Source organism: Camelus dromedarius, chromosome 1 (genome assembly GCF_036321535.1).
Source record: "Camelus dromedarius isolate mCamDro1 chromosome 1, mCamDro1.pat, whole genome shotgun sequence".
In the NCBI taxonomy this organism is placed as follows: Eukaryota; Metazoa; Chordata; class Mammalia; order Artiodactyla; family Camelidae; genus Camelus; species Camelus dromedarius.
The window spans coordinates 10,580,335-10,601,399 of NC_087436.1; the positions used below are offsets into that span (position 1 = coordinate 10,580,335).

The following is a 21,065-nucleotide window of genomic DNA, read 5'->3' on the forward strand; positions in this document are numbered from 1 at the left end:
CATCAGGAGACTTGTCTAGGAACCAGAGCTAGAACGGGACCACCCACCTCCCCTAAGTTCCATGTCCTGCCTCTGCCCGCGGTCACCCGCTCCATGGTTATTGTCACTTTCCCTGAATATCTGTAGTCTGTGTTACTGTAGATAATCCCTGATACTGCTTTGTATCGTTAGCTGCCTATTTAGGTCTTCTTTATCACTAACAAGAGAACAGGAGATAACTGCTCCTTTATCTTCAGGACTAGGAGAAACAGACGACTTCCCTCTGCAGCAGTCACTTAGAGATCACGATGATATTTTTTAAATTGTTTCATTAGCTTAAACCTAATAAGCACTGAATGGGAATGACTGTCTGCATACAGCCCGGCTAGGTTACGAAAGAGGTTCTACCTGAAAGGCTTGTGAAAACCAGACTGCCAGACTCCACCCCTCAGAGTTTCTGACTCACAGGGCCTGAAATTTGGCCCAAGAATGTGCCTCTCTAATAAGTTCCCAAGTGACACTGATGTGGCAGGTCCTGGACCACATTTTGAGAACCTCCAAGTTAAGATAATCCCCGATCCCTCTTTTCTAGGATTGCAAGTCCAAAAAAAGGTGATAAATCAGGTAAATCGGAATTCTCAGCTTCTCATCCTGGGCCTCCCCCTGTTGTGATCTCTCTCCTCTCTAACCCTCGCCATGGACAGCACCTTCAGGTCATCCCTGCCTCTCCATGACAAATCTGTCACAGCTGTGACTTCTTCCAAATCTCCCCAACGTGCCAAAATTCCCATAGCCTCCTACTTTTGATTCAGAAACACTGCATTTAAATGATCGAGTTTGAGCTCATCTCGGGGTGAGATCAGGCCGGTATTATTCTTGTACCAGCATTGCCCAGCAATGCAGCACCTGGCACACAGAGTTGGCATCCAACTGTTTTTAGGTAAAATTAAATAAAAATTCAGTCTTCAGTGCAAATTATTGATAGTTTTGCTCTGGTGCTACAGGGCAAGGATTCCATCCAAGTTTAAGAACTATATCTATGAACTGAAAAGGCATGGAGCACGAGTATTTGATTTTCAAGTGACTGAAAACACATGAGCAAGGACGGGCACTTACAAAGTGCCTCTGTGAACTGGAACATGGGGGGATGATGGACGGGACGCAGCCAGAGCTGCTGACAGGCTAGTGGGAGGCACGTGGGAAGGACGTGGTTTTGTTTCCAACTCTGGAGAGTCTAAGCTCTCCATTCAAAGGTGGAAAGGACCTCTCTTGTCCGGAAGTAGACGTGCACCATGCTACATACTTTACCTAAATCAACCCACTGAACCCTCATGACTACCCTAGGAGCGACTGTTCGTTTCAGCATCCTCTTTGCACAGATTAGAAATCTGAGCCACGGAGAGTATGTTTAACAGAACCGAACCTGGGCAGTCTGGTCCCAGAAACCAGGCTCTTCGTGACTAGGCTGCAGTGCCCTCTTTTAAGGCAACGAGATGGTAAAATTCTAAAACAGTTCCAAATGGCAGCATTAAGGACCCACATCTGTCTCTTTCTTGGCTCCACTCCTACTGTATATGACATTTTTACCAGAAGAGTTGACATATTCACCTCTAAAATAGCTCTGGATTTATACAAGCTGCACTGTTAGCCTGAAAAGACTGTAACACTGTACAGTTAAACCAGGTTGATCTCTGCCAATGAGCCCCCCATGGGTAGGTTTAGGTATCTGAAAAACCACACCATCAGAGCGCTAGCAGTGAGTCTGCTTTGCTACTCATTTTCTGAATGACTAACGGAATAAGTTACAGCAAAGTTGGCTTGTGACAGACTGTGGCCAACTCACCTAACAGGTCCTGAATTTGATACCTAAGTATGGATGCATTATCTTGATATAGGAAAGGACATGCTTTCATTTGTATTTCTCACAATTTTCAATGTAATATATCATACACCAGAGATTGAGAGCTGTTAGACACAATAACATAAACATTATAAAATCTGAGTATATTTGGCATTCGATGTTGTCATTATTAACAGCTAACATTACAATATGTTGCTCTTGCAAACTTATATTGATTTTGTTGCAAAAGTTGAGATTATTAATATTTCAAAGGTTAAAATTTGTATCTAATTCTACTCAAATTGGCTATATTACATTAAGACAAAAATGCATAATCATACCATTTATAAATTGGTGCTCCCAGTGTAATTTCATAATGTGTTGTCTTCACAAACCTAGCTATTTTGCCTACAAAAAAGATATTATTTTATCTTAATTAGGCTATTTAAATTCTGAACCATTAAGGAAAACAGCATTGGGGATAAAACATGTTTTTCACAGCTATAGGTGGTATCTTTTTGCCTAATAAATAGAATGGAAACTGAGCAGTTTTCCCAGTTTTCCCCATGGCGAAGCCTAATGACCAAAGCAATTCTTATGTTGATAAACATGTAATGAACATCTATGTGACATTTATAGAGCTAAATGTTCATCATTAGGGATTGGGGATTAACAGATACACATTACTGTTTATAAAACAGATTAAAAACAAGAACCGACTGTATAGCACAGGGAACTATATTCAATTTCTTGTAATAACATACAATGGAAAAGAATCTGAAGAGAAAATATATACATGTGTGTATATGTATAATGGAATCACTTTGCTGTACACCTGAAATTAACATTGTAAATCAACCACATGTCCATGATTTTTTTAAAGTACATGTGAACTGAGTAATAATAAGGGTGATGGTGATAAACAATGCATGACCCACAACAGGTACTCAATAAATGTTTCTTGAATCAACAGATAAATGAATTAAAGCTAATATTTTAGAGCTCTTTTTTTCTGCCAGGCACTGTTCTAAATACTTTCATGTATTAAAACACTGAATTTTCCTAACGTTCCTACCATCTTCATGGTTTTCCAGATGAGGAAATGGGCCTTCGTGAGGAAATACCTTCTGTGTCACCCAGCTGTCAAACAGCACAGCTGAGTTTCCAAGCCAGGTTTGTCTGCTGGGTCAAGGAAGTCAGCCTTGCACGGAGCAAAGACTGTGAAAAACTGGTGGGATGGCGTGATTGCAGACATGTCATAAAACGTGCTCTGACAGCAAAAAGGAGGAGCTTTTTCTGCATCTCCAGAATGGAAAATACTTTCCAGCTGAGTTCCCATTTTAGTTGGACTGGAAAATTCAACCACCAAAGAACAGGAAAAGAACATCCAGGGTAAAGAGGGAAATCCAGCATGGGTGTAAATTCAGGTGGTGATCAGTAGATCAAGAAGTTCACAGCAATCAGAGCGAAATGACCCTAGGACTTGGAAGGAGAAATGTCTTCAGAATCAGATCATTAAAGGACCTTGTGTACCATGACTAGGAAATGAGATTTACCAGGAAGGCAGTGAGAAATCTTCAGCATCACTTAAGAGGAAGAGTGATATCATCAAATTATCTTTTAAAGAGTTAACCTGTGGACAGAATCAAGCATGGTCCTTGACAGAGATTGTAATAGGGAAGAATAAAGACTCCACATTAGATCTGTCCCTTCAGCTCTAACCCTGGGCTCTGTTTCCTGTGCTCAGTCATGCTGGTTCTGCACCTTTTGTAAATAAATGGTGCCTAGAGCCTGAAATAGACAGGAGAGCCCATTCTCAAGGCTCTGACCTTTAAAGGTCTAATACGTTTCCACTCATGTAGAGGTAAAAAGTTGCAGAACAGAATAACATTTGCCTTGTTGAAGGTTTGCAGGGACACCATGACCTGACCTACAAGGACAGCTGCAAGAACAAAGGATTCTGACACCAAGAATTTTGCAACAACCACCCACACCCCCTCCCCTTTTTAGTATAAAAGGAGCCTGAATTCTGACTTGGGGAAGATGGTTGTCTAAGACATGAGTCCCCCATCTTCTTGGTCTGCTGGCTTTCCAAATAAAGTCGTTATTCCTTGCCCCTACACCTTGTCTCCCGATTTATTGGCCTGTCTGTCATGCAGTGAGCGGAATGAGTATGGACTTGGTAACAAGATGAGTTGGGAGCAAGTCAGCAGTGAGAAGAAGGAAGGGGAAATAAGTGATCAGGGATCAATACTTGACCTCACTGTGCTCCTGCATGCCTCCTGGCCCATTTATTTTTAACTTTGAAGACATGTTTTCAGAAATGCAAATCACTTTGGCAATTTGCATAACTAGCACACTCAAAACATTACCATAGCAGTGCTTAACTCCACAGCTGCCCATGTTTTCCCTGCTCGCTCCTTTTCTGCTAGATCACCCAGCTAGTTGCCCCAGTCCTCATTCCTTCCTTCAACTAACACAACAAAGTGGACAATTCAAAGTCAAAGGCTCTTGGTGGTCATATGTGTTATAGTTCTCTAGAGAAAGGGAACCAACAGGAGGTGTGTGTATATATATATAATGCACATATACATACTATACACATATAATATGCATAAATGTGCACAGTGCAGTAATATACATAAAAAGGTTTTTTTTTAATAAGGAATTGGTTCATACAATTATGAAGGCTGGGAAATCCAAAATCTGCAGGCTGGGCTAATAGGCGGAGACCCAGGTGAGCAGATATTGCAGATAAGGTTTGAAGACAGTCCACTGGAGAACTGCCTCTTGCTTGAGGATTCTAATATTTTCATTCAATTCTGGCCTTCAACTGCTTGGACAAGGCCCACCTGCATTCTGGAGAGCATTCCGCTTACCAATTTAAATGTTAGTCTCATTCAAATACAGCCTCCAATTCGATTCATAAAATTAACCATCACAGTGGTCATTCCTGAACAGGTCTCAGAGTAAGTTTCTTTTTGATGGGATATCCATTAAGTATGCATAAGAGTCTCACTTGAGTGGCTGGACACGTCTTTCATCCCAGTGACATTTGCTCTTGTAAGGATTCATTTGCTGTGAGAATTCCCCTGATCAGAGCATCAAATTCAAGGCTCCTTGCATCCATCTCCATGAGAATCCTTGATTCATAAATAACCTCTTGTATGCTCCTTGGACCCTATTCACTATACCTTATGTACCCAGGAAAAATGAAAGTCTTGTTTTGTTTTTTTGGAAGGCATTTTAATGCCTGCTTAAAGATACTCCCATTATGCAAACAGGGCAAAAATAAAGAAAGTGAGAGGCAAATTTTTAGACTTACATTTCTACCCAGGTAATTTCCAAATTCAGCATTTGGAAACATTTTACGACTGTTGCAAAGACAATGATTACTATCGGGCATTATGTTTTTCCCTAAAATACAGAGAAAAGTCAACGTCTAAATACTAGAGAACGTAATGCACACAAAAGCATCAATCAAAAGCACCATTACACCTGGTCAGTATTTGTTGTGCTCTTACTCTATGCCAAGCACCTAATAAAGGCTTTCTGCTTTCCAATAGTCCCAGGGCTCCCTGCCCAGTTGAACACACTGCATTATTTGCACTTAAGAGAAGCCCGGAATTGTCAATGTAAACACCCAAATCCTAATACTGGGCAGTCATTTCCTCTCTCACTCAGCACCACTTCTCTTCCATCCGCCCCTCAGCCACAAACAGCTCTGAAGTGAAATCAGCCCTGGAAAAATAAAATTCAACAAAATAAAAAGAAGACTTCGTGGCTCAGGAAGTGTTTCTCTCAATCCACCACGTCTAGCCCCAGTGCATTCATTAGGAGGACTAAGCTTGATTCCCCCTCTGGCCTGCGCAAAGCCACCCTCTGAAGATGGCTCTGTGGCAGAGCGTGGTCTGCAGGATTCAGGGGTCCTGGGAAGAGCCTGGATCTGCAGCTCACAAAGGAGAGGCAGCTGGCCACAGGCACAAGGCTGGGGTTCGTTCTCCGCAGAGACCCACCGGGGCAGGGTGGGTAAGTGCTCTTCAGGGCCATCACCTGCTTCTCCAAGGCTTCGACAAGAAAGGAGTGGAGAGCGGGGTTGCATTCCTGAGAGAGGACTGGTGCATGCGCCCTGCCAAAGGAATGGGATCAAATCCCCGCTCCCCACAAGCACAGCTGGGAAGCCAACCGGCTGTTCGCACATTCGTGTCTTGTGCTAAGCTCAGGATCTCAGAGTACCATTTCAAGTAAGAAAAAAATAAGAGCAGCGTTGTGAAACTCAGTATGTTTTCTATGGAAACAAGTTCCAGCAAATTATGTGCTGGAATAAAAAATGCTTTAAAATATGTTCAAAGAGAGCTCCGTCAGCGTGGTGATAGATTTCAGGGAATAAATAACACTTTTTGGGGAGTCGATGCTCGACAATAAAGCTGGTAGGTGACGGATAACAGGAATATTTAACAGTCCCTTTTACAGAAACCTAAATTGGATTGAACGTAAAAGTGAAAATGATTTTCCTCAGACTGTAAGTTCGTCTTTTCATTATTTATCTTTTGTGATAAAAGGGGCATATGTCGCCGTCCATCTGGATGGGCGACGGAGCAAACCGAATGGCGTGAAACAGAAACGCGGCATGTTTCCGTGAACTTGACGCCATGTCACTCACCGATCAATGCATTTATCATTTAGGGAGAAGATGTAGATGTGAGTGGAAAATGAAGTGGGAGACGAAATGAGGCCATTCAATGAACTGAAATTACTCAGTCTGGGGGAAGAATTAAGGAGAATGGCAACCAGCACAGTATCAAAATAATCTGAGCTGTACAAACTCTATTTAAATAAATAGGACTTTTAGTCAAAGAAGCCCGTTTTTCGCTGAACCACTTCACCAAAGTGACATTTGGCGGAGAGGAGGGCAATAATCAGGACAGTGCAGGGCTCAGTGGGACTCAGTCCAAGCGCCAGAGGGACCGAGCCTCCCGCGCCAGGCATGGTGATGTCATTACCCTAACGGATGACACCTTTCCAGGTTCTGTTCACATGTCTTCATGGCGTTAGGTGCACAATAGGTGCTTTAAAAAGAATCCTCTGGGGTAAGCCTACTAGCTTGAAAAGTTTTAGTAAGTTGTGCACCTCTATTTTGACTGCCTTGAAAATACCCTGATTGATAACACGGATGAGCTGTACATCCAGCTACCTGAGTGAAGAGTCTGATTATACTGTTCTCCTGTGGGTCCTGGAGGCTCCTGGGGCCAATGAGGCCGCCCGGGAACCACACTGAATTGTCCACTAACTGCTTCATAATAGATCAGTCATGCCCGGGGGGAGGGAGGGCACACTTCAAAACAGAGCTAAGCAGACTCGGAAGGAAAAGGAACCTGACTGTCCCCCCATTTGGAAGCTGAATCTCCTCTAGAATATTTCCCCCTAAGCCCTCTTCCCGCCTGACTGAACACCCGAGCGGTTCAGGAGCACTTCTGCCTCATGGACCAGTTCCCCATCCCTTTTATCCCCAGACTGAAATAGTCAGTTCTCAGTATCTGTAAGTTCTCGTGGATAGTGAAAAAGTTCTACCTCCCTGCAAGACTACTTGTGACCTCCGTAATCAGACTCGGTGGAATCCCTCTTCCCCAGGGTGGTGGGATGTGAGGACTTGGTCTACGTGCAGAACGCTCCCTCCCCTAGTGCCAGAATGCTCCCAGGACCTTAAGACTCAATGCCTCTCTGTTGAATGATGAGTGAGTGAGTGAATGACCAAATGATGGAGCCTCAGACGCTAGACAGTGTGTTTCATGGAAAGGAAAGGAATTATACTTTAGAGAACACTAAGTGAGAGTCAGGAAGGCTGGATTCTAGTCTGATGTCTGCATCTCAGAATCAGTGACATCTTGGGCATATTTTGGTACAAACTCTCTGGGGTTTATTTTTTTCAATCAAAAAAAGAGGAGTCTGGTTACTTTTAATCTAAGTTCTCATCAGACTCATATTCAGTGTCCTTTAAATTCCAGGTTACACACACCAATGCTACATAGAACATATTTAATCCCTCCCCTAGCTCAACTCTCCGAATACTTGGGAGGAAATGTGGCTTTCATGCGTAATATTTATCCTCTAAGACATAGCTACATAGGTACCTGAAACAGCTTACTTGTAGAAAAATCATTTCAAGCCTCTTCGCTTACTTGGGTTGTCCATTTCTTGGAAGGCTTTAGTTTGTGAATAGTGCTCTTAAGATACAGCAGTTGGAACTAAACACAACACCACTGGCAAGTTCTGAACAGAGCAGACTAGAGGGAGACCATCTCAGGAGTTCTAAATACAATTTCTCCCTCCCACAAATGTTTACTGTTGGCTGCAAGGCACCAGCCCTGCTCCGGACACCATGGCTGTAGCCAAGGACGGGGCACTTCTCCCGTCTGTATCTTATTTCCAAGTAGGTGTAGACAGGGAGGATAATTTCAGATTGGGATCTACAGTCTAGATCGTGGTGTTATAGCCAATAATACCAAGCCATGGGACAGAAAGTGGGGCAGGGCGGGAGCTGCAATACTAAGACGGATCCACACAGGTGGACAGAGCCAGGCACAGAAAGGGAAAACATGACAGGTAAATGGGATCAGTAAATCCAGTCCCTGAGGCAGACGTGAGCTTCATGGACCCAGAACTGAAGAAAAGCTCACGGGTACAGAAAACCTGGGGCAACAGTCCTATTACATGTGACGTCACTGTCGTGTGTGGAAGGTAGACTAGTTCCAGCTTCTCATGTTATATTTGCCGGCCAGGTTGTCCCTGTTAGTGACGGTGCCACAGAACCAAATCCAGTGGAGGGATGATCCCTTCGCTAGAATTGGTGGAGAGCACGGGGCAAGGAAAGACTGATAACAGTCTTCGCCCAATTACATTTGAAAAAGTACACTCTCCATGAAAAGGTGCACTGGAGGGCTGTTTTATTTAAAGGGCTAGGGGCCAGGTGAGATGACTCAGTCTCATGAGAGATTGTCTGACGTGATCAAGCCTTCCAAATACAGTTACATATTTAAGAAGTAAGTATACCTTTTGTATTTTCATTCAGAATATTATAAAAAGGGGGAAATATGAATTAGCCAAGGGAACGAGCCCTGTCAAAAGAATTTTGCACTTTGCATTTGATACTGTGCAAGTTTAAAAAATTTAAAGTACACTCTACTTTTAAGTATTTGATTTATTCATCTTGCAACGTATATTTGTAGTCAAGAAAGGAGTCTTAAATGTGTTTCAAGAGCGCAACTAGGTATGGAAATCTAAAGGGCTTGATTTAGAAGAATAAAAATTAGTCACTAGCAGAATCATTGTTATGGTTGTAAAGTTAATTTAGCAGCTGAAATTAACCAATCTAGCAATGTTGGAGATGATTTCTATATATAAATGTGGTATTAGAACAGATTGTCATATCCTTTCCAAAGAATCAGTGTGGCAAGCACAAAATCTGCATTTAACCTCTTCAGGCACTATATTAGAAGAAGCTGTACAAATGATAATATCAAGTGTAAAGGCAGGCTCTGGAACAGAAAATTTGATCATGTATTGGTTTTCTGAAGAACCCTGACTAATATGGTCCATGAAGAGACTGATAATGAGAGGTGGAAGGACCTCAGGGAGATCTGATCACGGATGGGAAATTTAGGAGAAATTTTTATTGGAGGTTGAAAAAAAAAAGTGTGACCCTTGTCAGTGGCAGAAAGTTTGGCAATATTGTCACTTGTGATGAGAAAACAGCTAACGGTATTTACAGGCTGTATGTAATGTGATCCAAAGGTAGAGACAGACGGAAAGAGAACTGGTTTCTCAGGAAAATTCAGATGAAACATAAGGGAGCCAGGCCATGCTCCTTTTGTTTAGAAATAAAACTATTTTTTCCATCCCCAGTCTCTCCCAGCAGAAGAGTCTCAAATTAGGAAAATGCCCCAGGGCAGATACCAAACCCTGCTTCCTCGGGTGAATGTCGCTGGGTTAAGAGGACATCAAGGGACAGGCTATAAAAGCTCTTTGGGAAGAGCCTGGAAGGGTTAGAAGTGGTGCCTCACAAACCCTTTCAAAGAGGAAACAAGCCTTCTCAGGATCTGAAGAGCTCCTCCGGCAAGTCCCCTCTGCGGAGCAGTGGGGATTCTGAGAATATTAAGATCCTTGTCTCCAGACACTTCATAGGAGGCCAGTGTAGTTGAGTTTATCTTGAAGAAAACTGTGGGTATGACTTCTGTCTGATTAAGTGGATTATAAATCACAACACGGGAGACCTACACAACACGTTCAGGGAAATTGGTCCAGGTCCACCTTGACTAAAAAGGACAGAGACAGTCCGAAATGAAGAGGCCACCTTTTGTGAGCAGGAAGCAAGCTTGAGAGGGCTTCTCATTGGAAGGGCAGATGACATCTTATGGAAAAGAAAGGCTAACGAAAGGGGAACAGCCAAACCCTAAGGAGCAGAACCAAGAGCCTCAGAAAACTGCTTCGGGGAAGTCAGAAGAAACCGTGGTCAAAGAATTCGCAGCAGGTGCCCAGCTGATTTCAGAACTGCTATGGGCCGGGGGCTGCTGCGTGCCTCTTATTCCTCCGTTTGAATGTGAGTGTGTGCGGAGATGACTCGACCGCTGCATGTTAAGTGTGCAGTGGACCAACAACGTGTCTCTTTCTTTCAGAGCTCATCAGATTGAGAACAACTGCCCCAGAACTGCACCTAGGAAGTCTCGCTTACAACCAGAAAGTTTAGGTGACGAGATCCTGTACTTGTTAGTTGCTGAAGAAATGGGGTGGGACCTCAGAGGACTTGGGGGAAGGACTAAGTGTAGTTTGCACCCTGGAGTGCAAAGGAAGGGGTGTGAGTAATGGTGGCCCCAAGTGAGCTGTGGTGGCTTTAAAAACAGGAGCCCCAGATTATTTGACACTATTTCCATCAAAAGGTGGGGTCTTGATCCACTGCCTTTGCAGCTGGATAAGACTGTGAGCAACTGCTTTGACTAACAGGTTCTGCCTGAGTATTAGATGCTGGTCATGAACAGCAGGGCAGCATCTGATTTGTTTGTTGGAAAATTCACACTCAGAATTTGTGTCTGTGTGTAAGCAGTCTGACTACCGTGAAGTACCACACCGTAAGGATGCAAAGACACTCAGAGAGGCCACGTGGAGGCAGTTCAGTTGGTGGTCCTACTCTTCTAATCCTCCCAAGTCAGGTGCCCAGCATCTGGGTGGATGACCTTTCAGATAATCCCAGCTCCCAGCATTTGAGTCGCCTCTGAGTCACAGCCACACCCAGCGACGAATCTCACTGTGCGCCGGTCAGATTCCTGACCCACAGGATTCATTTAACCCATTAAGTTTTGGGGCACTTCTTTACATAGAAATAGCAACTGGAATATGATCTGATAAAGAAGTTGGGCTTTACCATGCAAAGCACATAAAACAATTCCTATTGGACAATAATTATGGTGTATAAGTGTCCAATAATTATTAGCTATTATAATAAAGATGATGATTATATATACATTAAATACATATTATATACATTTATATTAATGTCAAGATTAGAGAAAAGCTGTCTTTACTTTTATAGCATGTTCATTTAGCAAGTAGAGAAGAAAGATTCTCTGTTAATGCTGATTACCAGAATTATATATATATATATACACATATATATATTTGTCACATATGATAAATTCAGGGAGAGAGGAAAACTGCTTCGGGGAATAGTTGATACTTGTCCATCCACATTCAGAACTTTGAAGCCTAGAATTTCTCCAACTTGAGGCACCTGGAGGAAAGTGGTCCCCTCCCTTGCTGACATCGTACAAAGGCAGAGTGAGTGACACCTGTTAAATACCACCTGTGTGTTAGCCAGTCCCTGTAAATCAGCTAACTGCCAGGGATTTCATATTCTGTTATCCCAATTCAAAGTCAGGGTAGTGGCTTTTTACAAGGCATTTCTACTCCCTCAGTCATTTCATTGATGTTGCAAGCACTGATGTCTCAAAGAGTAGCAAAAGGAAAAGAAAAAAAAAACTTTTCACAGACCACTTCATGTGGAATTGAGCCAGGCCAACACCCCACGTACAAGCTGCTGTGGGTTCAGCAGTTACAGTAAAGTCTTCATTGTGCAGCTGAGGGACATTTAAAAGCTCTTTGGCACAACATGATTTTGTTAAGAGTGTTATTTTGATTCAGAAAAATGAAAAAAAAATGACCACTGCCCTAAGTGCTCAGATATTCACAAGAAAACCCTATGTGTGTAAATCCAACAGATTTTCCTATAAAAGTAGCAATGGTCATTTTAGTTTTTCACAGCATGTCCTAGTCTGCATAATAACTAGAGTTGGTAAAACAAAAGGAAACTGAGAGCATTACCCCCATAAAGAAGAAGAAAAGTAAGAAGAATTCTCAAAATAATAGATATTTATAATATTCTAATTTAAAAGCCCAAGAAATGTTGAGAACACTTGGCAATATGTGCCGAGAGCAGCAGTGAAAGATACCATGGACTCTTCTACAGATTCTTGACTCTAGAAAATTCTTGGTTCAGCAGCCTTAAGACTGACATTCAGACAGTCAAGAAAAACTGTGAGGTGAGGGTTCACTCATCTAAGGCAAACAGAGTGCCAGCAAACTTCAAACAGCAATGAGTTGTTTTTTGTCTTCATTATTTTTATCATCATCATTATTATAAAGGCTTGATCTATGACTCCACGCAACCTTTTCTATTTCGTCATTGCTTCATCATTAATGGAAGGGATTAACCAATGAGTTTTATTCACTAAAAATAATAAAATAGGTTGATGAAAAGCATAGGGATTTGATTCCTCTTCCACTTTCATTTATCAAGCACTAATGGTGTTTATTCATCCCAATAAATCTTCCTGGCAGTTGAGAAACATTAACTCGTTTTAATTCTCCAAACTTTATGAGGTACTTCTCCCATCTGTCATTATTTTACACATGAGGAAACTGAGGCACAGAGGTATCAAGCAATCTTGCCGAGGTCCCACAACTAAGAAGTGGCAAAGGTCAGATCTGAACCCAGTTTATCTCCTTCCAAACACATGGTTTTAAGTCCCTGGCTCTGTGCCTCTCCACATAGATGGTCACGTAACATGCAAGAGATTCCTTCTAATTCTGAAGCACAAAGTTTCTATTATACTCTCACTGGACACCAAACAGAATGCCTGAATGAGACGGTAACACTGACAGTCAAAGGCAAGTCCTTTCCTGCGCAATTGGCTAATGGGAAGCAGAACTCACTTCTTCCAAAAACTGAGTGTACTATCAGGTCGCTTCATAGTAAATGACCATGGAGAAAGTTGTTTTAAATTGAAACAAGTCATATTGCTGGAACTTGAATTTTTAAAGGTTTGTAACTTTTACAATAACACATCACTTTCATATTTTGTGTAACTTTAGGACGATTAATTCTGAGTCGAAATTGGAAAGTAAAACTGTTACGGATCTAGGCCTGCACAACTTAAAACAGACAGACTTCCAGCCACTAAGCATTCACAGCCCAACGCCCCGGTATGGAATCTTTTTTAGGAGTAAACGTGTTCAGGTTTACTATCTGTGAAAAAATAGGACCATTTCGGGGAAACGGTGCCTCCCTCAACCAACCTTTGCTCACTCTGCATCTCACACATGAGCTTTCCTGTGCCCTGCAGCTCTGCATGTCCACCAGTTGCCTGGTGCCAGAATTTTTTCCTGAGAAACTCTCTTTTTGATGTTGACATCAAAAGCACAAATCCTAAAGAATCCACTGCACTCCTCTGCATCAGAGAGCGTGTAATCTCTGGCAGTGGTTGGGGGAAGAGGACCCTCCGCGACTGCCCTCTTTGCCTGGCTCGTCCGGAATTGCACCATGTGATGAGTGAGGTCGTGGACCTGACAAGTCAGGAAACCCCACGCCCAGGAGCTCACTGGCCTTTGCTTCCTCCTCCTTCCATTCCTTTAAGAGCCAAGTCTCATCACCACTTCTACCCTCGTGTCACGCCTATTTCAATTATTTAACAGGGCTGCAGAGACAGAGGAGAGAATGAGTATCGAATAGATGTCATTTCTCATCCCCGCTTGGAGGCTATGTAGGCCGTTGCGAGCGGCTCAGGGTGATGTGGTCAGAATGAGCTGGGGAAAGGGATGCTCACGCCGCCAGGCTCACCCTTCAGCGGGACCTCAAAGTGAGGGATTCTAAATCCACCTTGGCATCGGCACTGCTCCCTTTGTGCTGCAAAGAACTGAGTTAAATGTTGGGTAATCAGCAAGGTCTAAAAATTCTGATTAATAAAACATCTGTAGCTACACCTGCTCCTCCCATAAACCTAGACACTCCCGCATCAGGATTTTTGTTCCACCATCTTTCAAAAACAATGATCGCGTGGAGTCTCATTAAATCGGCCATGAATTCATCATAATGTTAAAAATCCACACCTGGGATGGGTTTTAACAATCAACCTCCCTAACTGAGCCCACTATTTTTAAAAAAACACTGACCAGGGTGTGTCAGGAATTACGAATTATTTTCATTTAATAGTCAATAAAATGCGTTATTCTGTCTTCCTTATTAATGCAATTCCCCACGACGTCTGTTTTAAACTAGAAAAATTAGTGTGAGTTATGTTAATTTTATTGCTGAAAGCAAATAAGGATATGGAAATTTCCTAGTTTTCATTATAGAGAACTATTCCAGTACTATGAGCACACTCCGTGGAATTCACTCCAAGCACTTGGGAATCTACTATTCAATTTAGACTCTGGGGAGTCATTGGAAAGTGCTCTTCTGGAGAAATGAAAAGAGAATTAGCCTTTCTACCCCCTGGCATGCTCCCTGTCGTGTCAGACTCACACCTGCTAAAAATGCATTTCACTTGGTGCGTACAGAGCATTGTGGGTAAATGCGTGTGGTTATTCACAGATCAGTGTCTGTGACGGCTGTGCCTGGATCCCAGCTCCTTCCAATCTCAGAAGTCAGCTGCTGCACAGGTAATAGTGCAGGAAACAGCTGTAACTACACTTTGCAAAGAGTCACCCAGGGCTCTGCTGTACTGTAAGTGATGTAACTTCCAAACCAAAAAATGGCTTAAGTGATAAAGAGCGTATATGGAATCACTAAATTGGAAGGTTGTTTGGTTTTGAACAACGGTTGGTCTCAAGCAAGGACTGGCTCAGTCGTTCAACCAGCATCTCACAGAAGCTGTTTTCTTTCTCTCTGTCCTGCCTGTTTCCAGGGCACCTTCGACATCTGCAGCATCTCTGGTCCCCTTGAAGAGCCAACCTTTCCACTCAGAATACCCTGTACAGACCTCACACCTTTACACAAACCATCCAGGAGAAGAGAGCAGGTCTATTCCAGAGTTTTTCCAGAACAATAAGGCTTCTCTTCTCCAGGAAGTTTATGAAAGGCTCCGTATGTGTTACTGATTCTGATGGAGCTGTTTCCAGTCCTGAACCCATTCCTGGACAGAGTATTACGATATACTGATTGGTTTAAGCCCATCGAGGCCATCCTGAATCATGTGGCTAAGCAGGAGCAGGGCTGGTCCACTGAGCATCTGTTACCAGAAGAAGAATGAATGACGGGCCGTGGAAACAGCAGGTGTACACTGAAGGTGAGCCCTGCTCTGCCTGAGCCAGACATGCCCTTGGGGACCCCCATGGTCTCTGGGTGCCCAGAGTGAAGCATGACCACACGATTATGTGAAAGGAGTCACAGAAGAAAATAAAATGCTCTTACTTTTAAAATGAGATCTAGTAAACTTTTTTTCTACATTTACCAGTAAATGTGCTTTTTTTTCTAGGGTACAAGCTGGGGGCAGGGGGCGGTGAGCTATTCAAGGTTAAAAGACTTTGGTGAAGCCAGGGCTGCATTTCAGGTACGCTGAATTCCAGCCCAGTATCCTCCCTACCAAACTATTTTGAACATTATTACTTATTTTTCCATTATTTCCTAACTTTTAATAAAATTCATTCTAGTTACATTCTGTAAATTAGAGCTATTTTTATATGCCATCTAACCTATGAGTCATGAGCAGCTAACTCTAACCCAAACTCCTCCACTCAGAGATTAGCAGCTTTGGGGGTTCTATGAACTGCTTTAAGTTTGAGGATTGTAATTTTGTGCCTTGAAAAAAAAATCACTAAATGCAGCAATAACAGAAAGAATGCTAGACTGGCAGTCAGAAGGCCTGTGTTTTTGTCCCAAATTTACCACTAACTAGTCGTATGACATGGGTAAGTTATTCATTCTCTGTATGTTTTGATGGTGGAATTAAACACTTTAAAGGGACTTTCTGATTCTGGAATCTTCTGAGCCACAAATTTTGATTAAGGAATGGGAAAAGGTGGTGGTCCCTTAATGGTAAAGAAACATCAAATTTGAAATTAGATTGGCTAATCTCAAATTAGGCTCTGGTCCTGAGATTAAATATGTTACTTAACTTTTATGACTTTCTACTAAAAATAAATTGATAAATCTATATTTGCTATTTCAAATGAAGAGTATTGAAAAAGCCATATATGTATTTTTTAAGTTCATGAAGGGATTGCCAAGTAAGAGATCAGTAGCTACTCTGAGTAAGGAAAGCTGGCCCCTCGGACTGTCCTTGGGAACACAAGTAGGAGATTTGGAAGGGATATCCTTGGAAAAAGGAAGGAAAGTTCAGCATTCTTTCTGAAAAAACATAAGGAAATTGAAATAGAGAGATATCATAAAATTGTGAAAGCAGTAAAGGAAAATGTACATATAAATAAAAGTTTATTTCTTTTTGGTTTTTTCCCTCCAAAACTCTTCCAAAGCATGGTTGCCATGGATGGTCAGTTTGAGAGTGAAGGAAGGTTGGAAGGAAAGGGTCCCGCGTCTTGCACTTTTCCAACACAGCCCCCCCTCAGCTGAGGAATGGGGTGTGCTGATGGGGGTGGGGCAGTGTTCAATACAGCTGGTGGCTCCATCGCACACTGGGCGTGGCCCCCAGCTGCCCTCTAAGTTCCAAGTACAATGGGTCCTAGACACGTTTCCTGATAAATTCCGTAGAATTATAAGGAATGTGTGTTCCAGGTTAATTAAACAGTGGAATTTGCACAATCTGTAATTTCCAGTTACAGAGTATGAAATTCAATTACCCCTGAAGTCTACAAATTTGATTCCCCTTGTAAGACACAGATGTCCTACAGTTCCAAATCCCTGATGTGAATTAATTGCAGCCTAAAAAGGGATGTTAACGTATGTCAAAAAGAAGGAAAAAAAATGGATGATGAGAAAAGTGGCCTACTTAGAAAGGTATGCAAATGAGATTTAAAGACGCTAAACTGGTTAGTCCCTGCACTCAACATGAGAGGGAAAGATCTGGAGAGGTCTGGAGCTGTGAGCCCCAACAGAAGAGAGCTTCTCCCATGGCCTTCTCAACTTCCTGGCTTTCCCCAGGGGGAGATGAACTAACCCCACCCAAACCAATTGATTTACCTCCTCGTTTCCATGCTACGAAGGGAAATCTGATGACCAGTTTCCTTTCCAGAACGTTCCTGGAGCTTGCAGTCAAGCATTCCATCACAAACAAACAAACAAATCCCCTCCATGTATATATAAATTAATAAATTGACCTACTGCATTGTACATAAACCTCCTATAATTTTGATTAGTCAATTCATTTTGTAAGAAATTGATCACCTCTGATTTTGCTGATAAAATCTTGTCTCTGGGATGCCAGCCCGAGGCACACTGTCCTTCAACTGCCCGAGGACCTCCAGAGCTGATGTTTTAGGAAGATCCTCCCCTGAGCACTAATACCAACTACATCCAAACTGGATGCAATATGGTATTTTGCATTTTGTACTTCCGGGGTTTAAGATTAACTAAATATTAACTACTATATATAAAATAGACAAAGAACAAATTTCTACCATATAGTACAAGAAACTATATTAAATATCTTGTAGCAACCTATAATGAAAAAGTATACGAAAACAAATATATATGTATGCAGATGTATGACTGAAACATGATGCTGTACACCAGAAACTGATACAACATTGTAAACTGACTATAAAAAATTTTTTTGAAGATTAACTAAAAAGATAAATGATTATACTGTTACGCTACACAAAATATGTCAAATGTACATTTGCAATAAAGCTCGGGGTTAGAGTTTTTTTTTAATATTAATCTGTTAATTATTTTTATAGCTTAAATCTCCTGGAGTGTAATAATAGCTAAGAAATAGTCTCCACATCTTTTTTTCTGCATATGCCTTCAAACAAACAAACAAATAAAACCTAAGTGTAAAGTTAATAGATTAGGGTATTTGAGAGAGTCTAAGTTTCTAATAGAACAAATTAAATTGACTCACATCTAAATTAGCAAAGTCTTAGTTCTGAAATTAGATCATTTGCCCTCTGTGCACAGATATTACGTGGATAACTTTAAGACAAGCAAAATATACTAAAGAAACTTCAAAGGAGGGTGTGCCTCATTCGTTCAACAACCAGGAAATGTCCCTGATTTACCTTCCTTTAGAGAGAACCGGCACTTGGAATTACAGAAATCATTGTCCTGAATAGATTATACCTGCTTTCCATGCACAGCTTGTGTGCTGTTTACTTTATCCACCTTAAACGTCATTCACAACTTCTCTAGATTATTTATTAAGGCCATCAAAACAAACACTTCAATGGCCCGTAAGATTTAACAGTATGTTTCAAACATACTCTTAGAGAGAAACTTCAACTTCATCCTATAGGAAACCAAGATGTATCTGAACCTAAAATGGTCTTCCCTTTCTGATGCTCAGAACGATGCCTCTTTTTAAAAATAATATGTAATCTGGGAGTTCTCTTTCTCATAATTAACCTGATTTTCCTCTAAGCATGTCCACTGACTCACACTGTGACATAATAAAGTGTGCTTGTCCCAGAGGGAAACACAGCTGCTCAGAAATGGACATTTTTCTCAAAAGCCTTGTGAGGGTTTTGGAAGATGTGGCTTAACACCAATATCTAGATCAAGATTCTGGCTATTTTTATTTGAGGTTGAATAACTGCATCCTTATTTCTAACAAGGATGAAACCAAGTTTGATCTATTTAAAAAGTCACATAAGCCACCCCAGATTTATCTGATTCATTGACAAGTAGACACAAACAGCAAGAGATTTCTGTTACAGACACAACGCCAAAGAAGGGGGTGTGGGACCTCGAACAGAAACGGTGTTTTCATTCCAAATGCCACTCAGATGCTGATCTTTCTGGATATTCAACAAAATTGCCACCCAATATGAAGTTTCCTTCAAAACTATCTTAGACTCATCCAAAGAATCTAAATGATAAGTAGGTAATGAATAAATTTTATAAATCTTGCTTTTAGCATTTTCATACCCATCTTCAGAATTGATCAGCGTCCCCCACTCCTCTCCCCAATTAACTTGAGAGATAGCTCTTCGATGATTTAACAGTCATATCACCAAGTCAAGAGAAAGAGACGCAGCGTGGAGAATATTTCCAGTTAATACTAAGCTGATAAATTTCTTCACTTTGCAGAGATGTTTCATCCTCAGAAACTCCAGAAATGCCCCGTGTGCTTATGGCAGGGCGAGGACCAAAGTAAACGTGCATCTCACAGTACCTGAGTCAGACACGTCTCCTGACATTTCCTGCCAACTCCAGACACATCACAGTCTCCCTGCTCTTCAGTGACATTTTCAAAATCAGTTCCAACAAAGTGCAAAGAGGCTACACCTGTCTTGTCTCACTTGAAGGAGCTTCAAGTCCATCACTCTCTTCCTCTCAGGCTCTCCTTGACACTCCACCCCCTTTGGCTTTGTTTGGTCGGTTTGGGTTTTGTTTCACTGCCACCCCCGTCTCCCTAACACCTATTCTTGAGGGAAAAAAAAAAGAGATGAACATTTGGAACTGGATCTGGGGAAAGCTCATCTTCTACAAAGCTAACAAGTCCTGTGGACTAGATAGTAGTTATGTCAAGGAAACAAGAGGATGACAGTTTTTGTCTCAAGACCTCTTTTAGAGGAATGCAGCAACATTTCTCATATTTTCACCCAATTCCCTTGAGTTTGCTCCACCTCCTTAAAAAGCTTTGAAAGAAATCCCCAGCATCTGATCTTTCAAGCACTTTCCCTTAGAACTACAGCTGCTAAATTTCCCTACAAAATAAAGCCTACACGTAATAAGTCGAGTATTCAATTTCTCCAGCCCATGTAAGTTTCAAATAATGCTTTTGTCATGAAGGAAAAAATGCAAATAATGCAGACGTCAAACGAGAGTCATCCACACGCATCACTGAGGATGACCATGGAAGCAGTAGACCTTACGCGGCGGTACAGTGCCGCCCTAATTCCTGTTATGTGCTCAGTGACACGGCTGTCACAGCTCCGGCTTCTCTGTCACTTTGTTAAGAAAGTTATTGTCAAACATTCTAGCTTAATGGACAGTGTGCAAAATGAACAGACTTTGACAGCCCCACAGTCTGAAAATGGACAAGAGCCGCAGCCACAGCCATCCAAGGCAGCCGGGCGAGCCCCAGGGAAGGACCAGCAGAGTCCAAGTGACTCTGTAGGAGGTTTAGAAAAAAGAGACAGAAGTTTTTCTCTTTCAGGCAGCCAATATCCTCATGGATTTGGTTCCTTCATTCAAACAACAGAGGTGACAACTCATATATTCCTGTTAGTTACCAATGGTCCTCTTCCAATGCTCCATCACTCACTGAGAGCAGCAGCCCAGCTGCTCGGAAGCCTGGACCACTCCTGGGGCGCCGAGCACAGCACTGGCTGCAGTGGGCTTGGCTGTCCTAGTGTATCAAAATCAAACCTCCTCTTACCTCGCCTTCCTTGTTCTTCTCTTTGTTTCTGCCCATGGAACTTCTCCCATTGCTGGCTGCCTCCCGTGCGGGGATTACGGAGATCTGGTGGAGGGGCATGTTGGCAGGGCTGCAGGTGGCCAGTCCCTGACGGGGCGCCTTATCTCGTCACTCGCCCCGAGGAGCCCACCTGCACAATTGTTCATATCCTTGCTTTGCCAAGCTGAGTTCTAAACAAAAAAAGAGGGAAAAAAAGAGTGTTTGAGACACTGTGCGGTTAAAGCCAGGGTCTCTGGCCAACATGTCAAACACACTGAAAGGGAGGCTAAAAAGAAATGCAAGAGCCAACCATCTGGGGGGGTTGCATCTCTAAGGGATGATTTACTGCAAGTCATAACTGCCCTGCTTTGTCACGGGAAACCCCCCTCCCCTAACAGCATTGT

At 42.3% G+C, this 21,065-nt stretch overlaps 1 protein-coding gene across 2 annotated transcripts in view; it reads right to left on the bottom strand.

Annotated features, from left to right (window-relative positions):
* MARCHF1 (membrane associated ring-CH-type finger 1) overlaps positions 1-20,717 on the bottom strand; it is a 436,459-nt gene extending 415,742 nt beyond the window's left edge. For both annotated transcript variants that reach the window (XM_010986366.3, XM_064487462.1), the window contains exon 1: positions 20,644-20,717. The gene's annotated coding sequence lies outside the window, so the exon portion shown is untranslated. The remainder of the gene's footprint in view (positions 1-20,643) is intronic.
* Between the last annotated feature and the right edge of the window lie 348 nt (positions 20,718-21,065).